Here is a 22,760-nt window from a genome sequence, read left to right on the forward strand (position 1 = left end):
CCAGCTCGGGCCAGTTAGTCGCAGGGGTTGGCGACAGTATTTCAGCACTAGTGAGCGCAGGTGGGTCGATGTGGCATGAGTATCTTGTGAGGCGTACGCGATTACCGTTCCGACCCATAGGAGCTAAGATTCGAGTCACATTAGATCTCTTGCATCTGACGGTAAGGATTGATTGTGCGATCTATTGCACTTCTGGGGATCTGAGACTATGTCTTGGGAGTAGTTTGTGGCCAGTTTAGGGCAAAGGTGGTTTCAGCTACTGCAGTTCAGCTGTGTATGATCGAGCTGGTGAGTGAGTCAGGGTGCGAGACCCTGAATGATATAATTTCTAGAGCCGAGAGTGGGAGATTTGTTGGAGCACTTTGGGAAGAAGGGTATTATATGGAACGTCTGCAGACAGGGTCCCATAGGATGGTTATTTAACATTGTCAGGATTCAGTGGTTTAGTAACCGTTATTGATTGGCGGAGGAAAGCGCCAAGGGAAGTAGCTCGTTGTTGAGACACTAGTTGGAGCATCTATCTTTGGACTTCAAGATTTGGGTGTGGGATCATTCGAGCATAAGGGACTTGGTTTCCCTGGGATTCAGTAAGTGTTCATGTAGTTATTAGAAGCATGTGATCATTTGGGTTTGGCTAGTAAAGGAGTACTAGTTGGGAAGATTTGGTTGTCATCAGATCGATCGTTGGAAAGTGAGAAGGATTGAGAATCCTCAAATTTTCATGTATTGTGAAGACTTAGTTGAATCTAAGTGGGGGAGAATTGTCCCGGAATGCAGAAGTAGGATCGGTTTTGAAACTGGGATAAGTTTCGCATCGTTTTCACGAAGGAAGACAACCCTAGTGGCTGCTTGGTTTGAGTGTTGTGTGAGTTGGGAGTTCGGTAAAACTCCCCAGCATATGAATCGCGTCTTCTCGGTGCTTGATAGCAGGACTTGGGGAAATCAGGATGGGATTATAGCCATGAATTAAGTTTAGTTGTGTGTTAGGTCGAGTGCGTGTTCGACCTGTATGGGAAGTGTTGTAAGACTGCGGGGGTAGCCGTAGCATTCACTAGAGATCAGTTAGTATGGGAAGTGTTGTAAGACTGCGGGGGTAGCCGTAGCATTCACTAGCAGTAGATAGTGCTAGAAGTTTTGTAAGTCTGCGGGTGTAGCCGCAACATTCACTAGGTTGGTGAATAGCATGAGCGCGTTGTTAGGACGCGGGAGGGACAGTAGTAACCATTGGTTCGGGTGTACTAGTGAGGATATGGAAATCCACGGATAGGTTTATGGGTTTCCCCAGAGGGATTAGACTTGGTTAAGCCAACGATAAGACTGTAGGGACGCCACTACAATTAAGAGATCAAGGAAGCAAGGAATTGCTTAAGATCGTTTGTGATATAAGTCTACCGTTGGTCAAGTAGCAATCACTTTTAGCCTTGGATTTGGTGACGTCAGGATTTGATGCATGGATCCGATCGGTTGGATCAGGAGGTTGTTAGAGTCGCAGAGGAATGATAACTAGTGGCAAGTAGTTCCAGGGAAGGATTTCGTTCAGAAGTCTTGTGAGGCAACTACGTGGAAATCCTTTAGCTCCGCGAAAGGGCCGAAACCCGGTATTTCAGATGAGTGTTACTCGGTTGTGACGAATCAGAGGATTTTGGATGAGATGAGAGGATAGGTCCTTGGATTTCAAGTTATGGGTTAGACCCGAGTTATGTATAAAGTGATATTTCAATCTAGGGTATTCCATCGGGAGGATGACCGGACCCTACGATTGAGTGGAACTGACGTGTTTGGTATTCCAACCTGAGGGTTGATTGGACCAAACATGTGCGTGATACGAGGGTATTCCATCCTAGGGATGACTGGACCCATCGTAGGCATGCCTGGTATTCCAGCCCGAGGCTGATTGGGCCAGGTATGAATATTTGTGCTTATGAGCCGGTTATTATATGTATGTGGTTCGGGAACTAAAGGAAACATTGTCTTGTGGATCCTAAAAGGGTTCATCTCCTAGTTTACACCCCCGTTGTTCATTATATCCCTGGAATTGATTACCAGAACGAGTTTCTCGGGAAGGAGTACTTAATCTCTTGTCAAGAAAAGGATCATAGTTAGCAGTGTGGGATTTATGATTCTGTTTTCTAGTGGGAACCTCAGGTTATAAGAAGTTAAGTAGACAATTGGGAGTTAAGTGCAATGCATTTGACGATAATCCAGTGTGGGCAGTCTGTCAGGAAGCCAGTCCATCTAGAGATTACGGATTTCGGCTTGAGTAAGGTGATCATATTGCGAGGAATTCGTGTATCATCATGTTTCAGAACCATGTGAGGGTTGGATACGGTTGCCTTGGAAAGGCTGGGGTATGCTTGTAATAGTGGCCATGAGGTTCAAGGTTACTGGTGTGTAAGGGATGATGAGAAACGATTTCGAGGACGAAATCAAATTTAAGTGGGGGAGAGTTGTAACATCCCATTTAAAATATAGCGATTAAATAATAATCCTGGAACACCGAGAAGTGATTCTTATTATTATCTTATATTTGTTGTATTAGTGTCTAAGCCCGTAACTATATTTGGTAAGTACTTGACCCGGTTGTGCATGGTCCTTTTGGGTTGCCTTCACCAAAGCAACATGATAGGATGATTTATAAATAAAGAGGTTATTATGGTTTATTAATATATTATATGATTAATATATTAAAGGAGAAATCATATAGTTTAATTAATATTAGATAAGAATTAATTATGTGGCTAAAAGATATTAATTAAATAAAGGGGACTGGAACTGTCAATTGTGTGATAGTTGATTTTGGGCTGTGGGTCCTTATGGATGATAGGGTGGACGAAATTAAGGTGTATGGACTCCTTGAATTCGTCCAAGCCTTATTCTAGAAGGATCCTTGGACTGCTTGAGGCCTAAGTTATCCAATTAGGGTTTCAGGCTATAACCCTAGCATCTCAAGTATTTAAAGACCCCTAGGGCTACAGAAATCGGCTACCAGAAACCCTAAGGAGTTCCTAGAGTCGATTTTGTGCCAAGAACCTCTCTCCAGATCATCCTCTTGCTTCTTGGTGTTTGTAAGCCATTAGAGGAGTGACATTTGTGACTCTAAGCTCCAAGGATAACAAGATTCAAGCTTTCAAGAAGAGGTAATCATCTAGATCTGTTTTATTATATCAATTTTGAATTGTTTACACTAGATCTAGGGTTTGCAAGTCCTGGATGAAAGCATGTTCATTAGAGAAACCTACATCCAAGCATTAGGGTTTGCATGAGCACATAGGATGTTCTTTTTGGCTAAAACCCATCAGTGGTATCAGAGCCTTGATTGGCTTCTCTTGAATTTGATGCTTTGTGTTTGATTCTTGCTTGTAAAAATCGTTTTTGTGCTCTCTGCCTGATGAACTTGGCGAGTCCCATTGTGGACTCAACGAGTAGGATGAACTCGACGAGTCCATAAGGGGACTCGACAAGTCGGAGCGTCAGATAGAGGGAATTTCGGGATTTCTTGCTGTTTTGCTTAAGGATACTTACCTAAATCGTTTTAGCTTAATAAAATCCGAATTTTATTACCTTTTTGTCAATATCCTCATCAAAACAAAAAATAATTACCAATTGTTTGAATAATTAATTCCTTATTTGATAATACTTGATTGTTTAAATTAATTGTTGAATTATCTTGCAAGTAATGTTGACTAGGTCAAATTTAGATATTATTAAATTAAATCTTTAATTGAAAATTATTTGCTATTTGATCTTTGTGTTTTGAAAAAGTTCAAAAACTTGTCCTCAAGTTTTGAAATTTAAATTTTATGATTAAAATGTTTAATTTGAACTATTTAAATTCAAACCCTAGAATTTTACAAGTTTAAAATTCAAGCTTATACTTTATAATATTATAGATTAATATATATATATATATATATATATATATATATATATATATATATATATATATATAAAACTTAAAATGCTAGTCTTACCGTTAGTAGGCCTCATTCACGAAGCCGATCTATAAGGGGGGTATAAGGTTATGGCCTATAAAATGGCCGTTTAATGGGTGTCCACTCTCACCCACCGCTTCCTTGATTGGTGGAGGGTCGTTAGCCGAACGGGTAGGATAGGGCAACCACTTTCTCATTAATAAGTATAATGAATTATAAAAGTAACTAAATGTTTTTTTTTTCAAAATTCTCAATCTTAGTTACTTTAGGCAAAAAGTGAATTTGATGCAATTCCATGAAATTACACTTTGTACCCTTGCTAAGACATTAATGGAGCGTGTGTGGTTAACCGGCACATTAATTGGGTTCTAAGCAAAGGTGGAAAAGGGTGACTCATTGTTTGTCATAGTTCGATGGAGCGTGTGTGGTTAACCGGCACATCGAATAGGTGAATGTAACAATGAGGGCACCATGTATATTTACATGGTTATTCACACCCGCTTTGGGATCCTCGGCATCCCAGTCACAAACTAGAGGGGCATATCGAGATTTAAACATGTCATTGAAAAGTTCAATGAATCTCAAAAGAATCTAGGAGTTTTCAATACATTTAAAACTTAATCCGCTTTTCGTTTTTCATGGTGGAGAATTAGTGAATCGTCATTCACTTACCTTCAAATTATTTGCATTTTGGATTACGGCATCCCTTTTTCTAATTTGTAAATAATGTTGTTGGATCCTAGCCCTAATTTCTCATTTGGGTGTTTAATTGGGGATTCATTTCTAATCAAACGTTGTTCTTTTTCAGATGTCGAACGTCAACAACAACGCTTCTGGTTCAAACTCCTCTGGCTCGTTCTCACTCATGAACTTGTGTGGGAGAGTGATCTTTGATAGGTCCAATTTCAATGATTGGATCCGCAACATTCGCATGGTCACTCGCTACGAGGACAAAGAGTATGTCCTCAATGAGAAGCTGAAGGAGATTGACATCAACACTGCCTCTGCTGAAGAGATCGCGACCTTTGAGGCCCACGAGCGTGATGCCATGAAAGTCCATTGCATCATGCTGTTGACTATGACTGCAGAACTCCAGAAGTCATATGAGGAGATGTACCCCTACGAGATGCACCAAGATCTGCTGGACCGGTACCACCAGAGCGCTAGGCAAGAAAGGTATGAGATCATCACTTCGATGATCACTACCAAAATGGGCAATGGAGAGTCCCTTACCACTCATCTGCAAAAGATGCAGAGATATGTCAATCGCCTGCTGAAGTTAAATGTGAACTTTGATGAAGAGCTGGCAATTGATATCATCCTTCACTCCTTGCCTCCCTGCTATAGCCAGTTCCGCAGACCTACCACATGAACAAGGAGGAGGTCTCTTTGAGCAAGATTCAAGGCTTGTTGAGGACTGCTGAGAGCAACCTTAAGGATAAATCTATTGCATCAACTCCAACTCCCGTTGCTGCTCCTGTCTTGGCAATAGGACAAGGGAAGGGTAAGAAGAGGAAGGCTCCCTCAAAAAGCCACCACAAGGGAAAGTCCCAAGATGGTACCTCTTCTAGTGGAACCAAAGTTGGTTCTGCTAAGCCCAACTCTAACCCTAAGGAGGCAGAGTGCCACCACTGCCACAAGATAGGGCATTGGAAGAGAAGCTGCCCAGAATATCTGCATGCCATCAAGGATGGGAAGATCAAGCCATCTTTCGCAGGTATTTACACAATTAAATCTAATGATTCATCGCATGATAATTCTTGGGTTCTTGACACAGGATGTGGTTTTCACATATGTTCTGATTTGCAGGGACTAAGAAGAAATAGGGATGTGGAGCATGGAAGAATAAATCCAATCATGGGAAACAGAAGATCGCCGCCTGTCACCAAGATTGGAGTTTATTCCTTAGTGCTTAGTAATGGATTAGGTTTTGATTTAAACAATTTTTGCTACTCGCCAGATATGGCAAGAAACATCATTTTATTTCATGGTTTATATAGACAAGGATTTAGATATTCATTTGATAATGAAAAGGATTCTATTTATGCTTATTTTAATAATGTTTTATATTTTGAAGCATTGCCTTGTAATGGAATATATGAAACTGTGATGGTTGTAGATAACTTAGGAAATGATGTGTTGTGTGTCGATTCTTCCAATAGTATGGATAAAGCATGCTTGTGGCATTGTCGTCTTGGACATGTCAACAAGAAGCGCATAGCCCAACTCCAAAAGGATGGAGTGTTGTAGTCATTCGACCTTAGGGACGATGACGTGTGCGAATCTTGTTTACTTAGAAAGATGACCAAGTCACCCTTCACTGGCACTTGTGCAAGGGGTGAGGGTTTATTGGACCTCATACATACAGATGTATGTGGACCATTTAGATCCACTACAAGGGATGCCTGCCACTTCTACGTGACTTTTACCGATGATTATAGCAGATATGGTTTTATCTACTTAATCAGGCATAAGTCAGAAACCTTTGAAAAGTTCAAAGAGTTCAAGGAAGAAGTGGAGAATCAGTTGGGCAGGAAAATCAAGATGCTTCGATCTGATCGAGATGGAGAGTACCTAAGTCTTGAATTCCACGACTACCTCAAGGAATGCGAAATTGTTTCGCAATTGACGCCTCCTAGGACACCACAGTTGAATGGTGTGGCTGAGAGGCGTAATCGAACCTTGCTAGACATGGTTCGTTCCATGATGAGTCGTGCTTCGCTACCTATCTCATTCTGGGGGTATGCCTTAGAGACTGCCGCCCATATCCTTAACTTAGTCCATACGAAGAAGGTTGCCAAAACACCTCACGAGATGTGGACAGGGAAAGCTCCCTCGTTAGCACATATCAAGGTTTGGTGTTGCGAGGCTTTCGTAAGACGAGAGACTCACGACAAGCTTGAACCTCGTAGTGAGCGATGTATTTTCATCGGCTATCCGCGAAAGTCCATTGGATATCTCTTCTATAGACCGAGTGACAACGTTGTCTTCGTTGCGAGGAGAGGGGTTTTCCGAGAACCAGAACTCATAAGCCAAGGAAACAATGGGAGACAAATCGATCTTGAAGAGATTCAAGAGTTGAACGATGAAGGAACCTCCAACACTGGCGCTCAACCCGAGGAGGAAACTCTTGGTGAACCGATTGACGAATCCTTACCTCTTAGACGTTCCGATAGAGTTTGGGTTCAACCCCAATTTTATGGTGTTCATATTACTACCGAAGGGGATACGTTCATTAGTGATAGTACACTAGTGAATCGGGACGAACCTAACAGCTATAAGGAAGCCATGGCAGGCCCGAAGTCTGCGAAGTGGAAAGAGGCAATGGACAGCGAGATTCAGTCCATGTATGACAACCAAGTTTGGAATTTGGTTGACCATGTACCAGGTCGTAAGACGGTCGGGTGCAAGTGGATCTTCAAGAAGAAGACCGACATGGATGGGAATGTGCACACATATAAGGCGCGATTGGTCGCGAAGGGTTTCACTCAAACTCCTGGAGTTGACTATGATGAAACCTTCTCACCGGTTGCCAAGATAAAGTCTATTAGGGTGATGCTGGCCATTGCTGCATTTCATGATTATGAAATATGGCAAATGGATGTCAAAACTGCTTTCCTTAATGGGAAGTTGGTTGAGGATGTTTACATGGCTCAGCCAGAGGGTTTTGTCAATGCGAAGCATCCCAATAGAGTGTGTAAGCTTGAGAAGTCCATTTATGGACTTAAGCAAGCATCTCGCAGATGGAATCTTTGTTTCAATGAGAAAGTTAAAGAGTTTGGCTTTCTGCGAAGCGAAGATGAATCATGTGTATATGTCAAAGCCAGTGGGAGTATAGTAAGCTTCCTCGTATTGTATGTCGATGACATACTACTCATAGGAAACAACATCCCGACAATGCAGGAAGTTAAGTCCTGGCTCGGGAAGTGCTTCGCTATGAAGGACCTCGGAGAGGCTTCCTATATTTTGGGAATAAGGATAGTGAGAGACAGAAGTAAGAGACTAATAGGACTTAGTCAGAATACTTACTTGGATAAGGTACTAAAACATTTTAGTATGGAGAATTCAAAGAAGGGAGATTTATCGATCCAAAGTAATGCCAAGTTGAGTAAGACTCAAAGTACGAGCACCGAAGTCGAGATAGCAGAGATGAGCCGAGTACCTCACGCTTCCGCAGTTGGCTCAATCATGTATGCTATGACTTGTACTCGACCTGATGTGGCCTTCGCTTTGAGGATGGTCAACAGATATCAAGGAAACCCTGGCAAAGCGCATTGGACCGCAACCAAGTATATTCTTAAGTACCTTCAGAGGACCAAGGAATGGTTTCTAGTCCTCGGTGGGAGTGATGACTTAAATGTGCGAGGGTACAGTGACGCCAGTTTTCAGACCGACAGAGACAACTACCATTCGCAGTCGGGCTGGGTCTTTACCCTTAATGGAGGAGCAGTGACTTGGAAAAGTTCCAAGCAAGAGACCGTGGCTGATTCAACGTGCGAATCCGAGTACATTGCAGCGAGTGAAGCGTCAAAGGAGGTAATATGGTTGAAGAACTTCATTAGAGACCTTGGAGTTGTGCCAGCCATAAAGGAGCCCATGGAAATTTTCTGTGATAATGAAGGAGCAGTTGCCTTGACCAAGGAACCGAGGGATCATGGTAGATCTCGACATATCGACATAAAATATCACTTTATTCGACATCGGGTGGAAGAAGGACTCCTCGTAGTAAAGAGGGTATCGTCAGAAGATAACTCAGCAGATCCGCTTACGAAGGGACTGAGTCGGGTTAAGCACTTGCAGCACGCTAGGAGTATCGGGCTAAAGGACGATATTAGTTTGAATTACATAGTTTAGAAACATGTAATAGATAAATTGTAATTAACATTTGCTGATTAAATAAAAGAGTATTATTTATTATTAATGTTACTGTCTTATGTTAATTGTTTGCCTATTGTTTCAATTTGCATGTTTTGACTTCCTGAATAATAAGAATTATTCGAATCGTCCACAGTCGTTCATATGTTGGAAGTAGGTATGAATGAAGATTGTCATGAATTGGTGTGTAGATTGTCTAAAATGTATTAGACATAGCAAAAGTTTGCTACAACGTTCATGAGTGCTTATGAGTTTGATTTGAGCATTGGAATAAACCCACGCTTGCTGGAATCACTTCATGGAATTTATCACGAGTGATCGCAAGACGATAATATCATATGGTCTTAAAACCTAGATATATGGTTTATTGTTTGCTAATTGGTTATGCATTGATAATGCGTAAACGTATCAGTAACTTGATGTTATAAAACGCATTGTTGTGTATGATTTGATTAATGAATAGTAAATGCATATAAGTCGAAGTTTATCTGTTCCTTTTATCCTAAGAGGGTAAAAGCGATATCAGGGCCCCTCGATGATTTGATTTGAGTTATGTGCCGGGCCCGGTCAGAACTGAATTGATGTGTTCAATTAAGTTCTAAGTCAAACGAATCAGAGATTGAGAAACAAACTGCTAGACAATAAGTATGACTATGTTCCATGTAATTGTCAGCACGATATCTAGAACAGAGGACTATACGATCCCTTATCTAAAGGACATGTTACTGATAAGATCAGAGTTCGACAACGTCTTTGAGAGCTACGATTGCTAATCGGATTGTGCTTGCGTTTATAGTTACTAGAATTATCCAAGTGGGAGACTGTTGGATTAGTGTCTAAGCCCGTAACTATATTTGGTAACTACTTGACCCGGTTGTGCATGGTCCTTTTGTATTGCCTTCACCAAAGCAACATGATAGGATAATTTATAAATAAAGAGGTTATTATGGTTTATTAATATATTATATGATTAATATATTAAAGGAGAAATCATATAGTTTAATTAATATTAGATAAGAATTAATTAAGAATTAATTATGTGGCTAAAAGAGATTAATTAAATAAAGGGGACTGGAATTGTCAATTGTGTGATAGTTGATTTTGGGTTGTGGATCCTTATGGATGATAGGGTGGATGGAATTAAGGTGTATGGACTCCTTAAATTCGTCCAAGCCTTATTCTAGAAGGATCCTTGGACTGCTTGAGGCCTAAGTTATCCAATTAGGGTTTCAGGCTATAACCCTAGCAGCTCAAGTATTTAAAGACCCCTAGGGCTACAGAAATCGGCTACCAGAAACCCTAAGGATTTCCTAGAGTCGATTTTGTGCCCACAACCTCTCTCCAAATCATCCTCTTGCTTCTTGGTGTTTGTAAGACATTAGAGGAGTGACATTTGTGACTCTAAGCTCCAAGGATAACAAGATTCAAGCTTTCAAGAAGAGGTAATCATCTAGATCTGTTTTATTATATCAATTTTGAATTGTTTACACTAGATCTTGGGTTTGCAAGTCTTGGATGAAAGCATGTTCATTAGAGAAACCTAGATCCAAGCATTAGGGTTTGCATGAGCACATAGGATGTTCTTTTTGGCTAAAACCCACCAACATTATTATAGTCCAAAAATCAAATAATAATTAGTGGGGTATTGGTTTAGGGGAGCCAATGATATAATTTTGATTTCCGAGGGTTAAAGTGTAAATTCGGGACTTAAAATTAAAGGAATTGAAGGCTTAGGGGGCTGATTGGTAATTTCGGGACTTGAGTCGTAAGGATCTTCTGAAGGAGGGGTTAAATGGTAAGTATTGGATTTATTTTGAAAGAAGTATGGGAAGGAGGGGCCATTTTGGTCATTATGGGATACATTCATATGGGGCAGGGTATTTAATTGTGCTATTCTCGTCACCCACTAACCCTAACCCTAAACACGTCCAACCAACACCACCTTATACCCCCGTCGTACCCGACGCCGTCATCACCCGAGCTCCACCTTGTTCCGATCAGCGGCGGCCTCAAGCGACCACAGGAAGGTCTCCTTCTTCTCCTTCTCTTTCTCCAGTTGCTTTGTCGATATCGATCGCCACCCGAGCTCCACCTTCTTCTCCTATTTCGCCGCCGGAGAACCGCCGAGACCGAAGGAACAAGTTGCGTTCGTCGTTGTGCGAGACGTAAGCACATAGGGAGCTCACGGTAAGGACCACCACCACCATCTACATTTTCTTCTTCGTTCGTTATGTGGCCTGATGTCGTGTGTGTTGACTTGAATCGACGGTGGGCTTTGGGCCGCTAATTTAGGGTTTCTGGTCGTCGTTTGCCACCTATAGTGACGCAGTTGGGAGGGTTGCAACTTTTAGATCGTGTTTCGAGTGTGGTTTCCCGGCTGAGAATCAAGAGAACCGCTGCCACCACTGTGAGGTGGTGGCTGTCACCGCAATCCATCGCTACGCCGCCATCGCCGCCGTTTGTATTGTCAATGTCGTGCCTGTGAGCCACCAGGTGGGTGGAAGGGTCCATTTCTCAGGCCATAGTGTGGGTGTGTGTGTTCTGTTGGTCGGAAAACCAAGGAAAAGCCACCGCCACCACCGTGAGGTGGTGGCTGCCACCATATACCACCACCGGCCACCACAAGGGTGGATGTGTGTGTAATTTTATTGATGTGTGTAGCCTAGTGTGTGTGTTTTTGAGATTTGCATTGTAAATTGTAACAAAAATTGAATAATGAAAAGAAAAACCCAAACCACCACCATAGTTTGGTGGCTGCCGCCTCCTGCCGCCATCGGCCGCCGTGTTGGGTGGCGGTGTGCCTTGTTTGTGCTTTGGACTCGTTTGGGATGCTTGGGCAAGAATGGGCCCAAAGAAACCATAATGGGCCCAATGAAGCCAAATGGACCTAAAAGCCCAACCAAGTGATTAATGGGCTAGTATTGGGTTGGAAACCCTAATTAGGGTTTGGAAAACGCTAATGTTATGAAACCCTAAGTTTGGGGATTTATCGGGACCCGCACAGGAATTAATTAATAAACTTAAAATATTAATTAATGATCAATTGAAAATTAACCTAAAACAATATTGGACTTAATGGATTAAGTCCTTAGTGGGTTAAGTCCTTAATGGGTTAAGTAGGAACACTTAACCCTAATTGTCATTTCATGTGAAAACCCTATTTTCACTTGGGCCTTGAGTTGGGCCTTTCTTTTGGGCTTTGGTGATTGTACTATAGATGGGCTATCCAAGAACAAGTAAATGGACCTAAATAATTGGACAGACTTTAGAGTAAGGCCCATGTGAGAGACTTGGGCCCAATTTGGAAAATTGGGCCATTGATGGGCCATAACTGGGCCTTTATGATTTTGTGATATTGGGCCATGGGAATACCAATAGTTTGGACTAGAATAATTGAACGGGCCTTAAGGAAAGACCATGTAGAGGTCTGGGCCCAATTTTGAAAATTGGGCCACATGTTGGGCTTTGGCCCATTACTTGACTTTTGGGTCTTTGGAGTGTGAGATGGACCTTGGGCTTGGAACCCAATTATTAATTGGGTATTGTTTGATGTTGACAGTTCGGGAATCTGTCAACCAGGAGCTGGAGTTTATCTGCGGGACTTCAGTAGTGCCAGGTGAGTTATCCTCACTATACTCAAGGGTCTAAGGCACCAAGGCCGACCCTTTGGATTGTTATCTGGTCATGTTATGCTGTTATGATCTGTTAGATCAGTATCCTGGTAGATCGGATGTTATGTGATGTTATGATCTGTTAGATCAGTATCCTAGTAGATAGGATGTTATATGTTGTTATGATCTGTTAGATCGGTATCCTAGAGAGTAGGATAATATTATATGGTATGCGGTATTATCTGTTAGATCGGTATCCTGGTAGATAGGATGGTATTATGTGCTATGTGATATGATCTGTTAGATCAGTTGTTATCTATAAACTGTTATGTGATTATCTGTTATATGTGCACATGTTCGTTTGGCGGTTGAGGCTTATCTTCTTTGTGCGAAAGCTAATAGACCTGGGAATTCCAACCTGTTGGTTGTGGGCCGTGAGTATTCCATCCCGATGATGATTGGACTCATAGTATGTTGGCATTCCAACCTGTTGGTTGTGGGCCTGGGGTATTCCAACCTGATGGTTGACTGGACCCATAGTATGCTGTTTATGATTATATGTTTGTTGTTGTGGGTATGGGTATTTTGGGGGAACTCACTAAGCTTTCGGGCTTACAGTTTTAGTTTATTGTTTCAGGTACATCAGGGGATTGTGGCAAGGCAAAGGCGTGATCGTACAACTCCTCACTTTTTATGACTTTGTTTCTGGGATACTCTGATATGATACGTTTTGGAAACAAGTTTTGTAATGGTTAATAGATTTGAAATGTTTTTAAAAGTTTAAATTTGGCATGATTTTTATGGGTGTTACATTTTATGTATGGGTTTGTTTTTTGTTTTAGTACTCACTCACTTAAAATACAATAAAATTGCATGGAATATGAAGAATGAGAGTGTATTCTACTAGAATACACTATCATTCTGCTAGAATACACGCTTATTCTTCTGGATACGAATTCATTCTGAAAGAATATTATTGTTGACATTAATGACGAATTTAATTAGTTTCCATAAAAAAGAATTATAAGTATGGATATCATTTAATATACATATAACTTTTACTAAATTCTTATTGGTGCATTCTAGCACACAATGGATATGAGAAACATTTGAACCTACCTCTATAGATATATATATATATATATATATATATATATATATATATATATATATATATATATATATATATATATATATATATATATCTATATATAGGTAAAAGTTCAAATAAGAACCCCTAAAGGTTAAGAACCCTAACAACCTCTAATTTTTAACTTAACATCAAAATGAAAACTTAAATTACAAAATAAGATCTGGGTTATTTTTCTTGCATCCAAACACTCCCACTCATCTTCAAAAAGCTCAAACACAAACCCTCCATCTATCATCATCAACTACCACCATTGCCACCACCTACCGGCTCCGCCGCCGTTGACCGATGTCGCTTCCGGCCATTGTCACCATCATGTTCCAACATCATCTTTTTCTCTTCATTTTTTGCAGAAACACCACCAAATCTGCATCAGATCTGGTGTGTTTGATACATTTCAAGTCTAGATCTACTCCACCACGACCTCAGATCTTCTCAACCACTGATTTTTGCCACCATTGATGTTCAGATCTGTGAGCTCTGAGGACACATCTTCATCTCGCCTCCATCTTTTTTTCTCTCGATCTCCATGAAAGACCACTAGATCTATTTAGATATGGTCTACCACCACCTCTACCAACCATAGTTATAGTCTTTAACCTCCAAAATCCTTTGTTTTCATCAGATCTGAAGCGGATCAGTCCATATCTATGATCTCCGGCGTTAGATCTATGATTTCCGACAGAAGATCTATGATTTTCGCTTATGGATCTATGATTTATGCCTTTAGATCTACGATTTTTGACGAGATTAACGGACTAGATCTGAGATCGATGTCAACTGCCACCACAACTACTGCCTTGCTACTCCGGTGTAGCACCGCCAACTCAGCTCCATCTTTTTCTCTTTGATATTTAGTGAAACAACACCATATTTGCATCATGTATTTTGATTTTTTATTTGATTGTTTTTTCTTATGTTAAACTGTGAATTTGATGTTTTAATTCTTTTTTTTGTTGTTTACTATTGTTAATATTTGTTTTAACAACTATTAAGTTGTGAATTCATTATTATCAAGCTGTAAATCCACTATTATTATGTTATGAATCTAAGTTTCTTTTCTTATTTGTTATAATATTTGCATAAAATATTAAGTTGTGAATCCACTGTTAGTTGTGAATGCATGATTTCTTTTATAAGTATTAAGTTGTGAATGCATGATGTTTTATAAGTTTTAGCTATGATTAAAAGATTTTTTTTATAAGTTTTAAACATTAAATGCATGGATTTTTATAAGTTTAATATGAATTTAGAATGTGTTTTTATTATATTCTTTTATCAAATAATGTAAATATAGGTTTTTTAAGGTGTGAAATGTGAGAGTATCGAACTGATATCTAATACAACCTCCAAGGCTCCAAACATCACCATATGTAAGTTTTAACATGTAAATGTATTTTATTAAACTGTGAATTTGTGCATTAAACTGTGAATTAAATGTATTAAGTTATGAATCAGTTATATTAATGTAACATCCGGGATTTTCCAGGTATTATTATTAATCATCTTAATTGAAGTGTGGAATGGTTTGGTTTGGGCTTTGACCTTTGGGCTTGTTAGTGGGCTGAGGAAGCTGCGTACGCAGGGCGTACATTTCCATGTACGCCCAGCGTACTCGCGAGAAGGAAGCGCGGATGCTAAGCACCTACGCCCAGCGTACCAGGAGTACGCCCAGCGTACGTGTGCAGCTCTTTAAACCCTAAAATTTAGGGTTTACTCCCTATATAAAGAACATTACCCCTGTTTGTTCAGCCTCCCTTCACCATTATATAGCCTCCACGAAAACCCTAGCTTACTTTTGTGTATCCTTGTGATTTGGAAGCCATTTGAGAGTATTTTGTGTAGTTTTGGTGCTTTGGAAGAGAAGGGAACTTGAAGAAGGAGCAAGGATCCACCAAGAGCTTGTAGATCCAGAAGATTAGCACCATTTCTGACTTATTTGAGGTATCAGGTTCCAAACTTGGCCATTATATTCTTAGATTTGTTTATGGGGGTGTTTAAGGTTACTTTTGGACTCCATTGTTGAGGTTTCTAGCATCTTAATGATTTCAGACCATAATACCTGTCCTTTTGGGCTCTTAGTGGCACTAAGGTTCATAAAAATCGGACCTTGGTGGTTAAGCCACAACCATGCAAGTGTTAGTGGGTCTTAAAGTTTGTTAAAGGACCAAAATCATGTTTTGACCCCAACCATGCATGCAAGCACATAAAGTTCGTGACTTTGTGGTTTAGGAGGTCTTATAGGACCTGGATTTACACTTTAGATGTAAAGACTTAATGGATTAAGTCATAAATGAAGTCCCAAAGAAGATGGCCAGTACGCTGGGCGTACTCCTCGGTACGCCGTACGTACTGGGTCAACTCCCCGTTTTGGTCAAGGACAACGTATGCTGGGCGTACGTGCCAAGTACGTCGCGCGTACGCATGCAGAATGGATGTTTTGGGCTTTTTGGCCTTAAGAGAATGGGCCTGCACTTTTGGGCCCCGTGGCCCACTGTGAAGTATAATTTTGGACTTGGGAATCTAGAACTAGAGTATTGGGCCTATTGGGCCAAGATTGGCCCCTTTGGAATTATTATATTAGGACTTGGAACTTTTTGGGCCCATTTGGGGGTTAAGGCCCAATTCAGAAATTGGGTTAGTAGTGAGCCCTTAGGGAGTCCTTGATGGGCCGAAGGAGGGATGGGATTAATAGGCTGGAATCAGGACTTATGAATGTTCCAATTGGACCAAGGGGTAAAATGGTCATTTTACCCTAAGTAGCGTTATAGATTCTGATTGAGTATTATTATGATTATGATAGCCGAGAGTCATCGGAGCAGCTGTTAGAGGTTACTTCCCGTGAGATTCGACACTCAGCTTTACGAGCTGAGTTACCTTCCAGTAGAAGTGGGTCTACGGCCACAATGCCGGCCCACTAGTAGGAGTTGTTGCTAGATGATTGTCTTTGTGATAATTATCTAGGTTTGCGACTATCTGATATGCTTTACGTGCCATGATGCTCTGTTATATGTGTTAGTAGTAGTAGGGGGTGAAATAGTCCCCAATAGTCGGTTGTGATAAAACCGACGGGTAAGTCAAGCACCCCAGACTGGCTTGACCAGGGTAAGTCAAGCACCCCAGAATGGCTTGACCAGGGTATGTCAAACACCCCGGAATGGCTTGACCAGGGTAAGTCAAGCACCCCAGAACAGCTTGACATGGGTAGGTCGGGCACCCCAGAATTGTCTGGCAATATGTATGTTGTATGGTATGTGGTATGATGGGGGAACTCACTAAGCTTTGTGCTTACGGTTTTCAGTTTTGGTTTCAGGTACCTCTTCGTCGAAGGGGAAGGAGCCGACACGGTAGCAGCGCATCGCACACACATGATTTCCGCATTTTGAGATCCATGGGATTTGTACTCTGGCATTATTACTACTTTCTACTATGATTTTAGGGACATGTGATGACTTGAAATGATGATGATGTTGTTTTTCAGCAAATGGTTTTATAAGTATTATAATTAAAAATGAAAATTTTTGGTCTTGAAAATTGGGATGTTACAAGTTGGTATCAGAGCCTTGGTTTGAGGGATTCAGACACACCTTCGGGGGTGTTTGGACTCAAATCGAGGGTTTGAAAGGTTTTTTAACAAGAAAATCGTTTTCTAAAATTAAAATAAAAAGGTTTTGAGAAAGAACAAGGTGTGTGATGCATGCGACCGGTCGAGCTCAAGTATGTTTTCCCCAAGATAGCAATACATGTTATGTTACGATATGATATGCTCATGAGAACTGCATGCTAGATTAGGGCTAAGGATCTAGGAAGATGCCTTATGTGCCTGTTATTTTTGCCTATTGAATTACATGCTAGAACTAATTAGTCAATAATATGATTTTCGAATAGGACATGCTTGGTATGGTTGCACAATACTTGAATGCTGCTTGCTTTATGCTTTTAGGAAGTTCTAGTTATCTTTAACTAACTGGTAAATGAATACGTTAAGTTACATATTTCAAGGGTTAAATAATTTCAGAAGGTTAGGTCTAGCCCTATTTCGCAGCTCTTGTTTGAGTCCAACCGTTGTAGTGTAGGACCTCTCATTCGAAGATTTATCTGGTCTTAGTGATATGTATTCGTAAGCTAGTTAGGAAAAGGTAGCAGGGATTCCTTATGCAGCTGATGGCGGAGAGTAGGTCAGAGAGTTACCCTAGGGTAGGCCTAGGATAAGATTAGTGCAGTAAGCAATAGTCGTGAAAGGGAGTTGGTGAAGTCAAGGAAATCCTTGAGGAACGTACGAATAGATGTGGAAGGTAGTATGGGCCCGTACTACTGAAAGCAGAGGATTCGTACTCGAGTCAAGGAGGGCCGAGATAGAACCAGGAAACTTATAGTATGTGAGACCTCCTGAGGTTATGTATGACCCTGACAATTATTTGTTTTGTTTCAGAATGGTGATGATTACGCGTCACGGAGGAGGATCAGGTTCAGGATCCGGTTCAGGATCAGGTGCCGAGCCAGTTGATGAGGGACTACGTGAGTTCATTGATTCTGAGATCACAAGAGGCATCCTTGAGTCGACCCCGGTGATTTTCGGGTCGATCAAGGAAGGGATTATAGAGCTGATGGAGGAGCGCCTCAGGGCGTTTAGGAGTGACTGGGCGGCCAGCCAATCAGGGGCGCGCACACTGTCCTTTAAGGACTTTAGGGATGTGGTGCGCCATACTTCCACGGGGTGAAGGACCCCATTGTGGCCAGGAGATGGATTGCAGACATGGAGTCTGCTCAATTGACGAGCTTCTGCCCTGAGGGGTCGAAGGTCCGGTACGCTGCAGGATGTCCGAGGGACAGAGCCAAAGATTGGTGGGAGTCAGTTGGTGATTCTTTGAGAGCCCCAGCCATTGAGGCTATGACTTGGTCGGACTTTGTGACCAAATTTAGGGCTGAGTTTGTGCCGGCTGTGGAGCTTCAGCAGCTGGAAAGGGAGTTTCTTGATATAAGGCAGACGACAGAGACGGTGGCGGAGATCACCGCCAAGTTCAGAGAGAGGGCTTTGCTGGTGCCCCAGTATGCAGGAGATGAGGATATGCGGAGGACCCGCTATCATGATATGTTGAGGGCTAATATCCGGGAGCATGTCAGCTCCTCGGCATGCCCGACCCTGGATTCTATGATTGCCAGGGCAAGGGAGAGGAAGATCGATTTGGAGCACATCAGGAAGAGGAAGGCGGAGGAGGGATAGGTGACGGGGGTTTCGGGGAAGAAACCCAAGGGATTCGGCTCTAGGTCGAAGGGCCAGCCGGGCCAGAGCCGCTGCAGGAAATGAGGCAGACCGCATAAGGGAGCTTGTATATCGTGGTCATTGGGCTGCTATAAGTACGGCAAGACTGGGCACTTGGGCAGGGATTGTACTGCCCCAGCCCCCACCTTTCAGACATCAGACCTAATTTGCTTTCATTGCAATCAGAAGTACCATAAAAAGGCCAACTACCCGAGGTTGACAACAACAGCAGCACCAGTGGAGGCGCCAGCTCCAGCGAACCTGCGGATTACTGATGGCCGGCAGGGCAAGTCAGAGGCTCCATCGGTGAGGAGCCGAGCCTTCCAGTTGACTACCGAGGAGGCACGCGCCGCACCCGATGTGGTGACGAGTATGATTTCTTCTCCCTAGCTTTTATTATAGGTTGTTTATGATATTTATGTGTCATGATATGTGTTTTGTTTAGGATCGTTCCATGTGAACGGCATTCCAGTTCAGGTGTTGTTCGATTCGGGTGCTACCCGATCATTTGTCTCTCTTGCACTTAGAAAGAAGTTCCATGAGTCTTCAGGCATGTTAGATTGCCTGCTAGAGGTCGATATTGCTGACGACCGATCAGTTCGAGCATCAGAGGTCTTCAGAGATTGTGTGTTGAGGTTGTTCGAGGAACGATATTTGGTAGACTTGGTTCCCATACCATTGCGTGGGAACAAGGTCATCATCGGTATGGATTGGTTGAGCCCTAATGGGGCTGTGATTGACTACGCACAACAATTGGTACGTGTCAGGACCCCAAGTGGGGGAGAGCTGGTGATTCAGGGCGAGAGGCCATAACATGGACCAACTTTATGCTCAACAGCGAGGGCTAGGCGCTACCTTCAGCATGGTTGCGCCGGATATGTCACCTACGTCATGGATACTCGGGAGGAGGTTAGGGCGACTGTGAGTGATGTGCCGGTTATGCGAGAGTACTCGGATGTGTTCCCAGAGGAGTTGCCTGGGACACCTCCGGGAGACAGGTGGAGTTTAGGATTGATCTGGTCCTTGGTGCGGCCCCGATAGCCAAGGCACCGTATCGGTTGGCTCCTCCCGAGATGCAGGGGTTGTCTACATACCCCAGAATGGCTTGACCAGGGTAAGTCAAGCACCCCAGAACAGCTAGACATGGGTAGGTCGGGCACCCCAGAATTGCTTGGCAGTATGTATGTTGTATGGTATGTGGTATGATGGGGGAACTCACCAAGCTTTGTGCTTACGGTTTTCAATTTTGGTTTCAGGTACCTCTTCATCGAAGGGGAAGGAGCCGACACGGTAGCAGCACATCGCACACACATGATTTCCGCATTTTGAGATCCATGAGATTTGTACTCTAACATTATTACTACTTTCTACTATGATTTTAGGGACATGTGATGACTTGAAATGATGATGATGTTGTTTTTCAATAAATGGTTTTATAAGTATTATAATTAAAAACGAAAATTTTTGGTCTTGAAAATTGGGATGTTACAATTAAACTGTGATTTTTTTATGAATTTTGTGTTAAAATATAAATGTTTGTATTAATTTTCTTGTTAGCATGTTTTTGTGGCATAAATATGTAAGAATGTATTAGTTTTTATAATTATTGCATAAAAGTCAAAATTAGTGAATTAATAGGTTTATTAAACTGTGAATATAGTATTTATGCTGACAATGCATTCTTATACATTTTATTAAACTGTGAGTTTGTGTATTAAATTGTGAATTAAATGTATTAAGCTATGAATTATCTGTATTAAGTTGTGATTTTTTTATGAATTTTGTGTTAAAATATGAATGTTTGTGTTAATTTCTTTTTTAGTATTTTTTTTTCTAGCATAAATATATAAAAATGTATTAGTTTGTATAATTGTTGCACAAAACTCTAAATTAATGAATTAATAGGTTTATTAAACTGTGAATATAATATTTAAGCTAACAATTAATTATTATATATACATACCTGATTTGGAAGAAATGATTGTTGCAACGTTGACATATATGGTTGATGCCGGTGTGTGGTAGTTGTTGGTGGTGGTAGAATTTGAATTTTAAGTTGTGAATTTTATCTAATAAACTGTAATGAACTGTATTAAGTTTTTATATTTTATATAATTTTTGTGTTCAAATATGAATTGATGTATGAATGAAAATATTATACTGTAAAAATTACAATTTTTCTTTTTCCGTATCGGAAAGACATAAAAATCCTGATTTTAACATGTTTAATAAGAGTATCATGTACATATTTATTAATTAATAAGAGTTATTAGATTCTTAATCTTTTATGGTTCTTATTTAAATCATTCCTTATATATGTATGTATGTACACACACGGTATTTAAACATATAAAATATTTGTCCAAAACTTATTTTTTAACCATTTTAAATTATTTTTAAATCAATTCTTATTATTTTGAATTATTTGAAAATATAAATTAATGAAAATACCCTTTTAACTCCAAAATTCCAAAATCCCCGAACGTCATTCCACAAACACATGGACGATAGCCACTGTCAAGGAAATCAATCGACGAATCGACGATCTCATAGCTGCTGCCATTCTCATTCAATGGGCCGGTTCTTTGTGTTTTACTTCATTGTTGCAAAAAGCCCCAACTTCAGTAGGTACGTGACGTTCAATACCATGTAGCTTGTTATGCTCGATGTGCTGTTGATTTTCTCTGATATTTTAGAGATAAATTTTAATCCAAAAGATGGAATCTGGTTAAATATGCTGATGATTTTGGATATCACATTGTTTTTGTTTCTGTTGGTGTCCTTGATTTATGGTTCAATGTTCTTGCTTTTTTGGGCCGAGTTCCAAGATTGCCCATTGTTGCAGAAGCTGCCAACAGGCAAGTTATGTGAACAAACATGAATACATGATTGGTTCTTGAATTTGTATTAAATATTTTTAGATTTGCTTTCTTAGGTTGCTTACTGTTCATCATTTGCATAGGCTCTATAAGAGTTTTAGTCATTTTTTTGTGTCATATCTTTTGAGCATATTTTTGTATTCAAAATCAATAAAGTTCAACGTGGTAATGCTTAATTCGAGTTTAAGATTGAATATTTTTTAATGAAAGCACGTGTCATTTGTGGCTCTAATTCTAATATTGGTTTATGGTAACATGGTTTTGTGTCATCCAGTAGGGCTTTTATGGTGTAATTTGAGGCTCTAATTTCAAGTCGAACTTTCTTAACTTATGCTTAAACTTTGGTGTATATTTTAGCTTTGAGTTCGGAAGGAGCTTATATAAGGTTATGAAAGATATATTAATATTTTATTTGATCTCTTGGATCAGACTTGGTCTATAAAATGTAGCGTTGATGGATATTTTTGAGTTCGGGTGCAGATAAACTCGTTTATAGTCTTAGTTTTAGGAGGCATAAAAACTCAAAGCCCTTGGATTTTTCTTTTGGTTTATCTGTTGGTGCATTTGAGAGTATACTGCCTTGTGGTTTTCCTGTGTTGGTTGCTGTTTGGAATACCTTCTGCGAATTTGACCATTTTATCCCTCCTTGGTATCTTGCTTGGTTGCTGCCTTCATATATCTCAGGTTTCCCCTGTTTTTTTTTTTGGGAAAATGACACAACAGTCCAACGAACTTTCTAGGGTTGGTTCAATTAGTCCCTAAAGTATTTTTGTTGCTTTATGAGGGAACAAATTCGTTTTTTCCAGGTCGATTACGTCCTTTTGGACAAAATGAAGGGGTCATTCAGTTACCCCTTTGACTTGTTGACCAAATACCTGGTACTATTCATCTTCTCATCTTTTGCTTTCTTCACCTTTTTCCCGCTCTCCACTTTATCTTCATCGATAAGTTTTCACTCTCCAATAGCTTTCTCTCTTCCATCACTATACACACAGTCTTTTAAAACAAACCAAATTCTCATTTCACACACAATTAAAGAAACACTATAAT

Source organism: Lactuca virosa, chromosome 8 (assembly GCF_052849685.1).
Source record: "Lactuca virosa cultivar CGN04683 chromosome 8, Lactuca_virosa_CGN04683_v6, whole genome shotgun sequence".
NCBI lineage: Eukaryota > Viridiplantae > Streptophyta > Magnoliopsida > Asterales > Asteraceae > Lactuca > Lactuca virosa.